The following is a 14,771-nucleotide window of genomic DNA, read 5'->3' on the forward strand; positions in this document are numbered from 1 at the left end:
TTACCATAGAGTTCACACTTGTAATTTGATTCTTCATATAACCCTCAGCTAGATAAGAGAAATGTTATCTCAGTTTACATATACAGAACTAAGGTTCAAAAGATTAAATGGTTTGCTCAAGGTCACAAGCAGTCTCCTCTCAGCTCTAGAATGGAGATAATCTGCGAGGCCAGCCTTGGGAGGAGGCTTGTTAGGGAAATCTAACAGACCCTTGCTCCCCCTGCTGGCGCCTACCTGAATGACAAGTATAGTACCTATGAGGCACCACCAACCAGTTCTCAATCTAGGAAATGAATGTACTTTGCAAAGTAAATCTTGCTGAATAAAGATAAACATCACAATCTGAATATTAATCACAATAGCTAAAGCTTATTGAATACATCCTATATGCAAGATCCTTAACTTAGATTATTTCCTTTAATCTGCATCACTATTTGATCAAGTAGATACTACTATTAACTCTGTTACACAGCAGAAGAGAACATGGAGGACAAAAACAGGTTTCATGATTTCCCCAATGTCACCCAGTCCACGGGGCAAGGGGAGATTGGATATAGGGTTCTCTGATTCTAGACATGAAAACTTTCACCAATGAGCCACATTCTCTCTAGCATCTCTACAATCGTGTGTCTACTCAACCTTAAGATGCAGGAATATTATAAGCACATGATATTGTTCTCAATTGACAAAAATCATGGGCAATGTCAACTCTGTCTGGTTCCAACCCAGCTCCTTCCCCTCACCCAGAGGAGAAAAGGTACGTACGGTAGTTAAGTTCTTTCTTAGGGAAAGAATAGGGTTCTGAGGTGGCCTATGTTTCATTCCTTTCTCATTTGCTCACCCATAAAAAACCCCAATATCTGGCTTTACCACTTACTTCTAGTTCTCCTGGTTACAGGCTTCTACAGACTCCATATCACTCCTTATTATTCCTGCAGATCTTAGGTCCTGATTCACTGCCATGTTCTGCAATACTACTCCTGTCATAATTCCTGATTATTTAATATCCAAGTAGATAATCCTTCCAATTGCATGATATCTTAATTCCTTGCCTGCCTTCCTGTCTTCCAAAGACCTTGTCCACCACAGAGCCCCAGCCAATTACCCCAGTCATACTCTGGATCTCATCCTTCCTGACAACCCTTCATACTCTCAATTTCAAATATCCCACTCTGGAAAGTGGATCCAATACCTCCTATCACATTGGCTCACTCCTATTATTCTTCATACTCAACCAAGACAAACACTCTATTAGTCCAAATGCCATTTTCCTATCCCTTAAACCTCCCATTTCCTTACTTCCTTTTTACCCAGCTTACATGCCTGATGTATCATTACTTCCTTGATATGTGTAGAACCCGCACCTCTTTGCCCCTTCTTGTTTTCATACTCTCTGACCAAACCTTACCTGAAGTAAATCCAACTCTCTACCACCCATGAATTTTTATCTGTGTAGATGAACATGGCAGGGGGAAGAAAACTACAACCATTAGAAAATGTTCTGCCTTTAAGTTCATGACCACGACCTCAAAAAGCCTACAGTGGTACCCAGTAATTCTACTGCATTTTCCAATCTATTCCCTCTCTCAATCTCCTATAGGATTATTTCATGCTTCCTCCTCCTTCAACCACAACTTGCCCCATTTCCTCACTCATGGCTGATGAATGACCTTGCTCTTTATTTCAATGGAAAAACAGAAACAATCAGAAGAGAAATTCCATATGTTCTTATCACCACTTCTACCCACCCACCTGCATATGTGTCCACATGCTCTGACTTCCCTCCTGTTTCCTCAATTTGCTTCCTGGTCTAATGCTCCTTGCTCCTATCCAAATCCATTCCCCTCAATTGTACACTAGATTTCATCCCCTCTTGCCTGTTTTAGGATATTTCCCAAGCAATTGTTCCCTCTCCTTTATGCATAATTAAATTTTCCCTCTACTGAATTATCCTCGTCAGCATTCAAGTATGCTATAATTTCTTCCACCTCAACAAAACAAAACAATCTTGACCCACTTTTCCCTCTAACTACTACTTCTTATTTCAGTTGCTCTTTACAGCAAAACTTGCTACTTTTCTCCTCCCATTCTCTCTTTTGAATCCACTTCCCTGAAACTGGTCTTGACAAAGATGCCATTGGCTTCCATGCTGCTAAATTGCATGGTTGCTTTAAAGCCTTTATCTTACTTGAATGGTGAGCAGCATGTGGCACAGTGAATCACTCCTTCCTCCTGAAAACAGTTTCTTCCCATGGCTTCTGTGACTCCACACTCTGTTGATTTTCCTCCTGCCTTACAGACAGTCCTTCTTAGCCCCTTTGCTGGTTTCTCCTTATCTGTTCAACCTCTTCCCAGTAGAGTGTCCCAAGGCTCAGTTCTCACACCTCTTCTCCATCCACACTCACTCTAGTTCCAGGGCTTTCACTGTCATCTGCATGTTCATGACTCTGAAATTTCTACCTCCAGTTCAGCCCTTTCTCCTGAATATGCAACAGCTGACTTAACATCTCTACCCTGACGTCTGGCAGGCATTTTAAGGTTAACAGGTTCAAAACTGCACCCCTGATCTTTTCCACAAACATGCTCTACCCAAAATCTTCCCTATATCAGTTAAAAGCAACTCTGTCCTTCATTTTATTTTTTTTTTTTTAGTCTCAAATCTTGGACTCATCCCGTACTCGTCTCTTCCTCATACCACTCATATGTTCTACTGGCAAGTCCTGTTGGCCCTGTCTTCAGTATAAAATCAGAATCCAACTGCTTCCACTACCACCAATAATACAAACCCAATCCATGTCACCATCACCTCTGCCTTGAATTATTGACAAATTCTGTCGGCTCTGTCTTAAAAATACATGAAATCTGATTGGTTCTCATCTGGATCAAATCACCATAATCTCTCTTGCCTGGCTGACTGCAAGCATCTCCTTGCTAATCTCCCTGCTCCTGCCCATGGAACCTACACTCTATTCTCAACAGAGTAGCTGAAGTGACCCTATTAAATATAAGATTGAGCAAGCGCATACTTCCTCAGCCCAAAATGCTCCAATAGTTTCTCATCTCTCTGAGTGAAACTTCACATTATTACAGTTGCCTTCGAGGCCCAGTATGAGCTCCCGCCACTGCCAACCACCTCTTTGTTACTGCATAAATAAGTAGTCTTCCTGGGGTATGAGGCAATAAGTATGCCACCCAATAGCTGTTCAACAAGTACTTGTTAAAGATAGTATTAATTATTTAATCTTTTTTTTTCACTAGTGTTGAGGTTGATAATTATTTAATCTTTAACATGAAGAGTTTTATAATAACTAGTTTGAGTATAATTAACTAATTGGATTGAGGGCCTACAGTCTAACATTTTATCAATGCAAGAATGTAGTTATGTTGGCCCATGTTTATACACTATTTTAGGTAACCATAGGATGCCATTCAATAGGTGTTCAATAAGGCTTTGTTGAAGATTGCATTAATTAATCTTTAAACATGAGTCAACATAACTGCACAGACATCAAAAAAAAAGGCCAACTCTGGTGTGATCTAGTCTTGCAGGACTGCGGGCCCTGAGAAGCCCTGGGGGATGTGAGGGTCCTCAGGGGGAACTGGCACTGTGCCCGCCAGTCAGAAGTGACTGGAGGCCTACAACCTGGTTCTCCTGCATTCGTTCACTGTCCTGGGTGGCTTTTGTTGCAGAGGTGCTTGTTTTGCGGTACTGGTTTTGTGAACAGGCTCTGGAGGGCATTTCTTGTTGTTAACACAGATGTCTTCCTAACACCTGCCACCTGTGTTAAAAGGCCATCCTGCTCAGTCCCCTGCTCTCTTTCAGCCCCTGCCCATGGCTCCAAGGGGGAAGCTCCTATTAATAGGCCCTTCTTTTCTTTACTACATGAAGCTTTAGAAAGCAGCAGAGACAAGACACTAAATCGGCAGTAAACTTGTCCATTCACCTTTAACATTTCAAGTCCATAAAATATGCTTTACTGCAAGGAGTTTTCCTTCTTGCTTGACAAGAGTTTTTTTTTTACAAGGATTTAACATTTTCTAAAAGATATCCACTAAGCTCCCAACAGATTTTCCATAAAATAGAACTGGGTCCTAACATGATCATCTTTGTTACAAGTCCAGTTTGTCAAGATCAATATTATCACTTGCTTAGTTGTTTAAGAAAAATGTACAATCACCTCCCAGTCATTTTATCTTATGAAAAATTATACTGGGCCTTATTTTGATATCTTCCAAAGTTACCTTTCTTCTTCCTGTGACCTTAATACTGCCAACAATAATTAATAATTGAACAGATATTTGCGATGTGTTTTCTTTTAGTGTCAAAATATAAGTTTACTTTATAAATTGTTAAGCTATGTTTCAAATTCTGAACTGAGGCTCTCATTTTCTATTGTTAAGCCTGTCTATCAAAAGCTCAAAATTTCAAGGAGCCTAAATTTTGTCTTTGATGTTATACTGATGAATTGCAATGTAGGTTTTCAGAGACAACGGAAGAGGGCCATCACTTATACATGTCCATTTTCAAAGGGTAATGTCTGCAGCCGTCCCTCCTCACTCTAAGAGACTGAATGACAGGCTATGCCCTTGGTTAACCAACCCCAGGGTGGTTGTTGGCACTGCCAGTTATTTACTGTCACTAAAGTGGAAGCCACCTTTAAAAGTGTGTCCCTATAAATCCTAAGAAGTATCTGAGCTTCTAAGTCTCCTGTTGGTCTCCCTTCTGATCCTTCTCTGATTTCTTAGTCTGAAAAGGTACTGAAAGCAGTGTGATAATTAAGTTTTTGGGGAAGGGAAATCTTAAATGATGAATTAACTTAAGATAACATTGCTGCAGTCTTGCTGAGCACTCAACTTTCGTCTACAATGGACTCAGTGATCCTAAAATAAATTTAATATTCTCCCTTATTAGTAGTAAACCTTACAGAGTTGAAATCCTGGTGTACAGAGTAAATTTGAAAGAGAAAAATATATAAACTTACATAATATAGTGAATAATTAGGATCTTTTTATTTTCAAGGGTAGTTAGTGACACAGATTGGAGTTCTAATGTTTAATCCATGCCAGGCAGAGGCACAGATAAAATCTACTGTAATGAAAACTCAAAAATCATCTTCAATCAGGAAGTATCCTGATTTCTTATATCACATATAAAATTCTTTTCTGTTCTAAGCACCATGACCCATCACAAATTCCTTAACTTCTGGAGACAAATGCCTACGTTTTTACTGTACATTAACTTCTGAGTAGGTTTCCTGATTAGATTGGCTACCCAGGAGGCATTTGTGCCCTGCTCAGCCTGACTCAGAGAAGACTAGAGGTGGTAAGAAAAAGAACGAGCAAAGGCTATCGGTGAGGCAAATTCTCATCTGGCAGACTTGTATTTTTTTTATTATGTCTCTCAGGCTTTTCTAGTTTGTATTCATGTAACATATCAGGGCAGAGTCAGGAGACGTGGCGTGGTGTAGTGAAAATCACCCTCTGCTGATGTCAGGAGACTTTGATTCTGGTTCCTGACAGCCGCTGAAAACTATGTGACTCTGTGCCAATGTCTAGTTGCCATCCCCCTCATCTACTAAATTAGGGGGCTGGAGAAGCAATTCTCTAAAGGTCTCTTCCAAACCTAAAATTCTATGATTCAACAAAATACAATGATTCATGTAAAGGGGCAGAGATAATTCACTCAATCAAGTCATATTGCCTCGACCTAACATGGTTTTTGGTTTCAAAGTTCAAATGTAATTGCAAAGAAATGAAGGGGACAGAAAAGACTTGCCACTTAAAGCTAATACGCATCGCAGGCAGCAGCTCACTTTCCTGAAATGCACATTGACAATTAGCAATTAACATCTTCTGGAGACAAGCAAATGATCGGGAAGACTTTTGGCAGAAGGGAGTCATAAAGTTTCATCATACCACTTAACAGATACTTTATCACATGAGAAATTAGGTACCTTTCCATCCACTGTAATAATATATTTCCTGCAATAATTAGAGATGATTCAAAGCCTGACGCTCTCTGGCTGGGCTGAATCCTGAAGAAATTGCTTGTTCAATCATATTTTGGTAGGTTTGTGCCAAAAAATGAGAGAACTATGATCTCTTTTTATCTTTTGGAAAGAATAAAAACTGAACCTTCCAAAAGGAAAACATTAGCTCAATTATCTGCAAAGTCAAGCCTTAGGTCTGGCTTCAGGCAAGGCCAGATTCAGGGGATATCACAATGTCACTAGGACCAGTCCTTCCCTCTTTTGGCTCTGCTCTGCCCTGTGTTGGTTTAGTCCCAGGTTCTACAAGTAGCAACATGGCTGACTGCTGCCAGCTCTGGGTCTACATCTTCCCAGGTTCAAATTCAATGCAAGGGACTACTTGTTTCTCCCCCCAAAAGTCATAACAAAAATCTTAAGCCTGATTGTTATTGGCCTGAAGTAAACACCTGACCAAGTTTGAACCAAGCACTCTGGCCCAGGGATACAACTAGCTGATCAGCTTAGTCGTGAGTCACAGGCCAACCCTAGGGGCGGTTAGGAGTAACAGAGGTCAGCAACCATGCCCCACACTCTGCAGAGTAAGAGTGAGGCTGACAGAGTTGCTTCAGAGAAATTACAGTAACATTAGCTAGAAGCTGAGTGATGATGGCAGGGTTACAAATTATAGATATTAATTTCATGCCTGAAGTAACATGAGATCTTAGAGCACAGTCATAAACCTGGAAGCTATCCTAAAGATACCGGTCCCACCTCTTGATCTAAGGCTGAAAATGCTGAGACTTGGAAAAACTGAGGCAGTAAAGCATAATGGTTAAGCTTGACTTTGGAATCAGACAACCCTGGTTTTAAGTTCTGATTCTGTCACTTATTAGTTCTCTGACTCCAGGCAAGTAACTTAACTGAAGGAAGCCTCATTTTGTTAATCTGAAAATAGTCAGATTAACTAGTCAGATTAACTAGTCATGGTAACCACCTCACAGGGGTGATGTGAGGATTAAATGAGATAATCAGGGTACATCACTTAACAAAGCACCTAGCACTTAATCAAGTAAATGGCAGCCGTAATTAGTAGAGAGAGGGAAAGATTTGCCCAAATTCACTTTGCTAATTAATAAAAAAGCCAGAACTAAAATTGAGCATCTTGACTTCTAGCTCAGAACTGCAAGTGAATCAAGGTGAAATTTAATAGCATACTAGACAATTATTCCAAAATATCATAGGAAAAAATTGATCTTTCCAAACTGCTACCTGAAGCCTCATGGATCCCATTTTACAAAGCCATAAGATGTTAAAATCACCAGATCCTCTTGAAGAAGGGGCCAAGACAGGACTGTCATTTTACTCCACCAACCATAACTAGGTGGATTAGAGAAAAACACGATTGACCTAACACAAGCTGAAACACTTGGGAAGATGGAGCCACCTGTCTCAGCGGCCAAAGTATTTGCTAAGCCCTCTCTGGGCATCCAGCATTGTGTGGAATTTTAAAATGGAAAATACATTCTCTGCATTCAAAGACCTTACTCTTGGTGGAAGATGGGTAAGTTGGGTATAGAGACTAAAAGTGTTTGAGGTGCTAAGGCAGGCAGAGGGGAGATCGCTATGGAAAATGCATGGCTGACTGGGCCAGCTTTGATTAAGAAGAAAGCAATAGGAAAAGGGGACTCCAGGGGAGGAGTTCAGCATTAGCAAAGAAGACATGAATCTGCTGTGGGAGAGTGGGAAGAGGAGCATGCAGGACAGAGAAAGGAGAAGAAAATCAAGCTGAGCAAGACAATGGTGCCTCTAGATTCAGGAGGCCACATGTGAGTTGATGAAGACTTAGCAGTACAAACCAGTGAGAGCAATGATACCAAGTCACCCATTTCTTCAAAACATTCATTGTGTGCTCAGCTCTTTACCTTGGCCCTCAAGGTCTCCCAGGCACTGATACCTTTCCCACTTAGCTCTTCATCCTTCTCTGAATATATCTGGTGCTCTTACCCTACCACTCTGCTAACTGTTTGCAAAACCCACTCAGTCTGTACTCATCTCCATGTGCCATTTCTTGCACTAGGAATGCCTTTCCTCTCTCATGTGCCGGGCATACTTCTGCAGATTATAATGCCCAAGTCATGTTGCAGGGCACAGTATGGGAGAGCGTCTGCTCTGCCCACTGCTTTCCCAGCCCAGTGGGGGTGATGCAGAGGCAGCTGGAACAAAGCCTTTCAGACCTGGCACTCTGTACCTGAGAGCTCACAATGGCGTCAGTTGCAGTAACCCAGGAAGGTAAGCACCAGGTCCTTGCTGTGCCCACTTTCTGGTGCAATGTTGCTGTACAGACTCCAAGCAGTTCCCTGATCGTTCTAGAGGTCTGTGGTGGTATTGGGGTCCCTGTCACAGCTCAGGCCGTAGTGCCTGCAGGGTGATTGTGGAGCCCAGGGCTTTCTCCTCCTGTCCTTCCCCAGGTACCTTCCAGTTTTGCAGAATAAATCACCCTGTCACCTTCTCTGTCACTCTAAATGTCCCCCATCACTTCTCCAGTGTTTTGCAATGCTCTTTCCAAGAAGGCCTGTCCACAGATGGGCATCCACTTGCGACTTTTGATCCTGTCCTTGAGAGCAGCGCATGCAGGCTGCTGCTAGTCCGCCATCTTGCCCCTCGCCATCCACACTGACTTTGATAGTTACAGTAGTCCTGCTTATCTCTGGAGGATACATTCCTAGTGGATGCCTAAAACTTCATACAGTACCGAACCCAATATATACTATGTTTTTTCCTATACATACATACATATGATAAAGTTCAATTTCTAAATTAGGCACAGTAAGAGATTAACAATAACTAATAATAAAATAGAACAATTAGGTAGAATAAGGGTTACTTGAACAGAAGTGCTGCCATACCGTGACAGTCAATCTGATCGCTGAGACAATGACTACGGAGTGACTGAAGGGCGTGCAGCATCTTATAGATGGATATGCTACACAAAGGGATGATTCAGCTCCCAGGTGGGACAGAGTGAGATTTTCACCATTCTACTTAGAACAGCACAAAATTTAAATCTTATGAGCTGTTTATTTCTGAAATTTTCCATTTAATATTTTCAGATTGTGGCTGACTGTGGGTAACTGAAACTGCAGAAAGTGAAACTGAGAATATGGGGAGACTATCATGTTTACTTATGTTTATGTCTTAACTTCCTAAGATTTCAAGCTCCTTGATTGATAATAAATAACATTTGTACAGCAACTTTGTAACTTACAAAGCACTTTAATGCACCAGTGCATGAAATTTCCTACCACAATCTTATAAAGCAAGATTCCTTGTTTCCACCTTGAATATAAGAAAATGAAATTCAGAGGAGGTAAGTGATATCATTGAAGACCTATTGCTAGTAAGTTGCACAACCTTCCCACCAAAACTTCTTGACCAAAATCTGATGGCAGTTGTTGGAGCCACTATATAAATACCCTGGCTTCCTCACCCCTCAAGTGAGAATACGGATATGTGTGCTCTGCACCAGTTCTCAGTGTTCTCCAAGGAGAATAAGCTCCAGTTACCCCCAGTGGTAATGTGCTTCATCCACATACCCTTTATTGGCTCCTTCCTTTTCTCACTTCCCCAAGTCTAGACTGGTGTTTCCTGGGATCACCTCCCACATAAATTACTTGCATTCAATTCCTTTCCTCAAGATTTTCTTCCAGGGAAACCAAAATTAAGACATTCTTCTGAAAGTACTATTGTTCCCAGTAAGTTGGAGGAGTGGGGTTAAGAAGGTAAAATAATCAGGAATTTTAGACTATGTGATTTCCATTTTTAATTTTTTAAACAAAGGGAAGAGGGAGTTATTAGACAGCAGTCATTTAACAGCCTGAAGCCTGTTAAACTCATTGCAAGTCAAAGTCTACTTAAAGGGAACCTGGTATTAAATTGACAGTTGCCTTGGCATCTAAAATAGAATTGGTTAGAAGGGACTAGAGAAAAATATTTTGCATTTCTCTAGTTATTTCCATTATAGACAGAAATACTCTGACACTTGCTCCTTTGCTCTGATTGCAGCTTAAGGCAATTTCAGAACTTCTTAGGTTGAACTGGAATCCCACTTATACCAAGTAGCATAGCTCATTCTCAGTATCTCAAAGCCTTAGTATGAATCAAGGATTTTGATGTGCTCAAGGGGGATTAACAGAAATAAAAATGAAAACAATTAAATTTTATGAAGGGATGTCCGGGCAAACAGAGCTAAAAATGCATATGCATAAACACACGGACAGCAACACACAAAGTCCATAGAATAACTAATGCTATTTTGAGTTCACAGGGCATTTTTTTTTTTTTTTTTTTTTGTCCAGGGAATTATCTGAATCTAATGCTGGCTTCATTATTCTTAAAACATCTCTGGCCCTCTCTCCAGAGAGGAAAACTGGAACAGTGATATTTTAAGTAAAGTGATAGAGATGGGCTTATGCCTTCACAGCTGGTTCAGGAAGAACACTTCAGGTTTTGAAAAAGCATATTCCTCAAAATCTTCACTTAATTTTTAACAAATAAATAAGTGCTTTTATATCTAAAAAGGTACTATACAGGTATAAATAATTTTGCTTCATATGATTTGTTAAATCATTTGTCCAGGTAGAATCCTATTCTAAATTGGAGGTGGGGAGGTGGTTAATAGCTCTAGTTAAGATGTCAAAAATGATGGCGACTACTTTAAAGTTAGAAAAGCCCTGGAACAGAGCTGAGAAATGGTGTTAACCTGGCACTGCAGCTGAGCCAATGGTAGAATGAAGGATAAAACCTTCATATCACCAGAAATCCCAGGGATAGCCTAGCACAGGAGAGCAAGAGATTTTGACTCCCTGACTATGTATTAAAACTCTGAATGTTATCTAGATTCTCAGAGATCTTTGTTGAAAGGATTATCTCAACATAAGATGGCTTCATTTATTTTCAGCTTATCCATAATAGCTGGGCTTACTCTATTCTCCTCCAAAGAGGAAACAGAGAAGAGTAATTGCAAGAAACTATCATGGCCCTGAGGGGGAGTATGAATTGATGGAAGGCAGAATCATGAATGTCTTTTTAAGACTAGCACTCCATGTCACCACAAACCAAAATTCTTAATCTAGGGGAAAAAATAGAAAAACAGGCACTTGGAAATCTAGAAAAGCAAATGTCAGAGAAAGGGTAACTTTTTTTCTCATTGCATACTTAGGAGAGATAAAAGAAGCTAAAGCAAATTTCACTTGCTCAAATAAAGGGTTTAATGGATCCAATCAAAGTTCTGATATGCTAAGACAGGCTTTTTTTATGAGAGGCATGCCCACCAACAAGCAAAGCCAAGCCTGTGTTTTGGGAAGTGTTGAAGGCACACTCTTGGGTACATCTGGTAAATGCTCTTACTCAACTGTCCTAAGCTAAATAGGTTAAATAAAAGGCACCCAAAGATTTTCTCATCTCATGTAAGATATGCTTTGTCTTCCACCATATCTTACAGAGAAATAGGAAGCAGGAGTCATCATTTAAATAAAATAATCTAAAGAAATGCATCTAAAAGCTATTCTCATTATGAGGAAGCCTCCACAGAGCTCAAACATATCACTCAAAACCAAAGGGGCTTTTTCAGTGTTATCGTTAATTAAACTTATGTTTATCATATAACGTAAGCTGGTTAGGTTATACTAATTTCACTTTAGAGAAGATGAGGCTATAGTTCACATTAATTAAAAGATATCAAGTAATTCTTTAGGTTTAATAACACCTAGCTACATAGACAATACCATTCACTACAGTGGAAAAAGGCACTGATTTTGGGTACTGATGATATTTCAACCAGAGAAGTCAACAGAATGCCCTAGATGGCTGATACTGACATTTCTGTTCTTATCTTAGGTTGTGATACTGACTCTTTCCATCACTGATTTCTCCATCTATTTTCAAAGGTGTACTTGTAATAGTAATTGCCAAAGTAATTTCTCTATTATTACTCTGCTCTTTGGGTGCCCTTTTCTTCAGCTAAAGGTTATTGCACCCACTAATCAGAAATATGGAAAATGCCCTCAAAGGTCATTTCTGAAACCTTGTCTTAAAGGGAAATCTCTCTTTTGCAACCTAGTCATAATCTTTTGCTAGTTTTCCCAAGAAAAGTGTTTTATGGAAATTGTTCTCACTTGCAAGAAGTTTCTAATATTAAGTGAAAGAATTTGGGGGGGGGGGGAGTCAAGCTGGGAATCAGGAGACCAAGTGCTTTGGTCTGAATGTGTCCTTGTGTCCTTCAAAACTCATGTGTTGGAAATTCAATCCCCAAGGCAACAGTGTTGGAAGGTGGAGCCTTTGAGACGGTATTAGAGCAGGACGGTGCTGCCTTCATGAATAAATTCATGCCATCATAAAAGGGCTCCATGGAAGGAGTTTGCTTTTCCACCTTTTGCCATGTGAGGACACAGAGTTCCCTCCAGAGGATGCAGTGTTCAAGGCGGCATCCTAGAAGCAGAGGGCAGTCCTCAGGAGACACCAGTGCCTTCCCAGCCTCCACAACTGCAAGAAATAAATTTCTGTTCTTTATAATTACCTGTGGCAATTTGTTACTGTACCGCAAATGGACTAAGACACAGGGTTCTAGTCTTTCATCTGCCACTTATAGGCTATCTGTTGTTGAGTAAGGCATTTAATCACTCCAGTCACAAAATCTTTCATTTGCAAAATAAGGGAATTGGAATGGAAAATCTCTGAGGTACATTCCAGTCCTAAACCTATCATAATTCCATGGCTAATAATGTTGAGTTATTTTTAAAAAGAAAAAATATTTTATAATGGACTTTAATAAATATTGAGATAAGGAATCACTGCTTGTCTTTGGGGCTATCAAGGCTTCTTGTGAGGATGTTTTTGTCCCACAGAGAGTAAGAAGTAGGAAGAAGAAAGAAGAGTTTAGGACTGGATAAAGGGAAGATTCATTTTATTCACCTTGGTTACTAACCCTTTAACTAGTTGGTAGGTGGTTCATTCATCCTGGAGATCTTTGACTAAAAGGCAATCATCCAGGGCCAAGCGTAATCCATCTCTTGCATAAAATGTGGGCATGTTCGAGAAGAATGCCTAGTATTCAAAATGGCAAGATTCCTAGCCCTTCATCAAAACTTGATATCACATTGCCCTCACCATTGTCAGAAGGGGGTGGTCCCAGAAAATAGGAGTTTCCAAAGCCAACAAACCCAGGTCAGGCACCTATGCAGTAAACTGCTCGACCACTAAGCTATACTACCTCCTATGAAGGCTCACAGGAGAAGAACAAATTGATATTGAAGGCACTTACCAAAGGAGAAATGCAGTGAAATAGTGATGGCTATTAAGAGAGATCATGCTTCTATCTGTGTAAATGGGAAACACTCAACCTCCCAGGGCTCCTTCTATCTCTAAAATCCTAGGACTCTGTGTTCTGCAGCTTTAAGATAATGAATGATTATTTAATAAATGAAAGGGATAGAATTCTTTGAGAGTGATCAATTTAACTATAAATCGCCTGTTCATTCAGATATAGGCCTTTTGGGGGGATTACATTTTGGCCACAAATCACTAAAATAACAAGACAATAGATTCAACCCAAATATATTAATATTGTAAATTTTCAGGTCATTCCCTGTAAAGTTGAAGTTATATGGAAGAATCATTGGCCTGAGTACATTTATCATATTTAGCAACTCCAATGATCGATATTATAAACTATTATTACCCATTGTTTTAAAAATCCTATTGGTTTGGATGGTATTTTCCTTAATGAGTTGGAAACACAAAGTTAGATATCAGAGCAAAGGCTGATATGTTCCAATAGCTTGCTCTTCCATAATAAAATGCACAATTGTCCTTTGGATACTAATTAGCAATAACTGTATCCAGCTTTTCTCTACTCAGTCCTAACGAAGTGAATCAGTTCCAGCTTTTCAGTTTTCCATGGTGTGTCTTTGGTTAGCTAATTCCTTTTTAGGCAGGTTTTAAAGAATGTATTTTAACAGTGTTTTACATTTTTCAATTCAAAATATATAAAAGAATTACACTGCCAGGTTATTAGGCTAGGATTAAATTAGATGTTTGCGAAAGCCATTGTAAATGGTTAAGTACTTCACCAAGGTTAATTATAATTTGAGGCAATGTAGGGTTGTGGTTAATAGCACAGGCTTTGAAGGCAGAGCAACCTGGTTTTGAGTCTTGCCTCGCCTCCTACCAACTCTCTAACTTTGGCAAGTTTTTCAATCCCAGAGTGCCTCTTTTGCTGCCCTATGAAATGCAAATAATATCACTACCTGCCTCCCAGGGGCATCTTAAGTGCTAAGTAGATAGGGTATATATAAAGGACTTACATGGTACCTGCTCAGTACATGTTAAATATTATCATTAACTGTATTAGCCCAATAAATGTTTAAGAGTGAATGTGCTGATTAATTAATCAATGGATTATTATGAGGATTAAATGAGAAAATGTCTGCAACAGACTTAGCACAAAGCCTTGACAAGCCTGGACATTGCTTCCATTACAAGATGCACCACTATTGCATGTGCCTCTAAGAAAGAAAAAAAGCTCTGTCAGTTAATTGTAAGATATCATTAACCATGATATACATCCTTATTACAGAGGAGTAAAATTCTGGTGAAGAAAATGCACCTTAGAATCAATGAAATATAATAGTTTTAAATAACTACTACAATGGTAAAAGATGACGGAGAGGAGGAAAAGGCAGGACAGAAAATTTTCATCAAACTAATTTCTCAGTGGCCTCAGAGGTATCTGTGAATTTTTCTTTC

The 14,771-nt window shown here is 39.8% G+C and overlaps 1 long non-coding RNA gene across 3 annotated transcripts in view; it reads right to left on the bottom strand.

Moving 5' to 3' along the window:
- Positions 1-14,771, bottom strand: part of LOC142865020 (uncharacterized) — a 585,997-nt gene that overhangs the window by 395,175 nt on the left and 176,051 nt on the right. The gene's annotated exons all lie outside the window — the stretch shown is intronic.

This window comes from Microcebus murinus, chromosome 28 (genome assembly GCF_040939455.1).
Source record: "Microcebus murinus isolate Inina chromosome 28, M.murinus_Inina_mat1.0, whole genome shotgun sequence".
Lineage (NCBI taxonomy): Eukaryota > Metazoa > Chordata > Mammalia > Primates > Cheirogaleidae > Microcebus > Microcebus murinus.